Source organism: Pteropus vampyrus, unplaced genomic scaffold, assembly GCF_000151845.1.
Source record: "Pteropus vampyrus isolate Shadow unplaced genomic scaffold, Pvam_2.0 Scaffold128, whole genome shotgun sequence".
NCBI classification, from domain to species: Eukaryota; Metazoa; Chordata; class Mammalia; order Chiroptera; family Pteropodidae; genus Pteropus; species Pteropus vampyrus.
This window is the reverse complement of record NW_011888909.1, coordinates 105287-107782: the sequence shown is the minus strand read 5'-3', so window position 1 is coordinate 107782 and position 2496 is coordinate 105287.

Below are 2496 nucleotides of genomic sequence, written 5' to 3'. Positions count from 1 at the left end.
ACGTGCACAAAGATAAATACGTGAGGTGATGGTTGTGTTAACTACATGATGGGAATCCTTTCACAATGTGTATCAAATCACCATTATGTACACTTTAAATAGCTTATAATGTTATTTGCCAATTATACCTCAACAAAGCTGAAAAAAAACCAAAAGCCTCTCTTTTGCTTCTATTCCCCTCTAGCTCAGAGGTGGGTTCTGGGAACCATCTTCTGCCTCCCATATCCCCAGCCCATCCCTAGAAACCTTCCTGTGGCCCACCTGACACCTGCTATGGAAGCTACAGACTCAGGAGGTCTAGCCAGAAATGGGGGTCACTGAGCCATTGCCCTACTGTCACCTGACCCCTGGCCACAGTAAGCCAGAAAGACATTTTCTCTGCCTCTATCTCCCACAGGCCTTCCCTTCCCCATCTGGGTGGGTGAGACACCTCCTGCCACTTCTAAACCAGCTGGTCAGCATCTGGCCAGAAGCCGGGCCACTAAGGAGCTACCTGAGTCCCAGGGAGCCCCCAATAACCCTGGGAATCAAATACCAAGACACAATCAGACCCAAACCCAAAATGCTTTGCAGCTGTTAACTTCAAGGCCTTATGCAGCCTGGGCAGGCTCATCTTCCTGCTACCCCTGCCCCACTGCTGCCCCTTCCCACACCTCTCCTTGTTCCAACCTCACCAGCCTCCTTTAGAGGCTCTGAAACCACCAAGCTCTTTCCTATCTCAAAGCCTTTACACAGCCTCTTTCTCGCTTCTGCATACCATCCAAGTCTCTACTCAAAGTTCTCCCAACAATAATGCCTTCTCTGACCCCATCTCAGTCAGAATCTCCAACATGGTCATTCTCTGGCCATGATTTGTGAGCCTGACCTAGCCTCAAGATGACCCACTATGCAACTAATCAGGTAGGATTTTTGTGCACAACTTCCGTCAGATATCATCAGGGCCAAAGCCAAAGAGTAAGGAGAGGAGGCTGGAATAAGCACCAGGGGTAGGCAATCACTTTCTGTAAAAAGCAAAATAGTAAATATCTTAGGTTTTATGGGTCATATGGTCTCTGTCAGACTACTTAACTCTGCTATTGAAGTGCAAATGAGTGAGGCTGTGCCCAACAACACTTTATATACAAAAACAGGCAAGGGGCTGGGCTTGGCCCTGAGGCCGCCAGTTGCCAGATATTCAGTGGAGGAATTAGGTCAACCCCAGGATTTACAAAAGAAAAAGAAGGGACTATGGAGTCAGAATGTGCTTTAAACATGCTTTGAGTATCATGCCCTGGTGGCCTGCTCACAAGTACTTCCACTTGGTCTACAAGACAGTTGTTTTTATGGGACCCTAAATCTGACTTTAGAATTGTTAGAATTTAACAGGGAGATGCAGTTTGATTTACAGAAACTTATTTTGCAGTCAACTTTGTTAAAAAGCCATAATAGAATAGATTTCCAAGCACTTAAAAATCAATTAGTGCTGAAATTCCTCCTAAATTATTCCTTCTAAGTGATTGGTAGGCCTGTGTTCGAACATTTAGTGACAGGATGCTTGTGTCCTCACAAAGCAGTCCATCATGTCGTCAGATGCTCTCTGCAGTAGCAGCTTTCCCCTTCAATGAAATGTCTCCCTGAATCTCTTATCACACTGAAGTCAGTGTGATACTCAGTTGGCTGTGTTTTTCAGCATGATAAATCAAAAGTATCTTCAAGACTGGAAAGACCCTCTCCCATTACCCAAAATGTTATTACTCCCTCTGTTACAGACATCTCCACAGCATCAAGCAAGCCTTGGTGACCCAGTTTGAACTGACCTTTGGTGGTTAGCTGCTTGATTAACCATTTAATAACCAAATAGGCATGAGACAGATTGGCAAGAGAAAATAACCAAATTTAATGCATGCATATGTATGGGAACCCCAGATACATGAGAGAGTCAGAGACCCCACATACACCAGAAGTTCAGAGATAGAAAAGGAACATGGGTGTGAAAGATAATCTGAGCCAAAGATGAGGCACCATGCCTTGGGGGGCTTTGAAGGGTCATAGAAGGGTCATAGAAGGACGATAAGAGCAGATGTTTAGCAAATAGAAGTTTGCTCTGCCATATAGGTATGTCAAAGAAATTATCTCTGATAATCTCTCATTATGGGCAAGGCCCCTAATTCAAATTCTTTCGGGTAGTTGGAGCAGAAGCTAAATTGCCTTTAGTTCAAAACAATCTGTATCCCACTGAGGCACATCTTGGGTAGCTCCTTCTGAATCCCCTTAGCATGGCAACTGGCTTCACCTAGAGCAAGTATCCAAGAGAAGCCAACTTGAGAACGCCAATGTTTTTTATTGACCAGGGCTTAGAAATTAAACCACTGTCACTTTCACAATACTCTATTTGTCACATAGGTCACCCATGATTCAGTGTGGGGGAGACCACAAAAGCACATGAAGACTCTAGTTTCCAGCCTGGCATTTAAGAAACTTGGAAGTCATCACTCCCATTCACACAGCAAGAAAAAA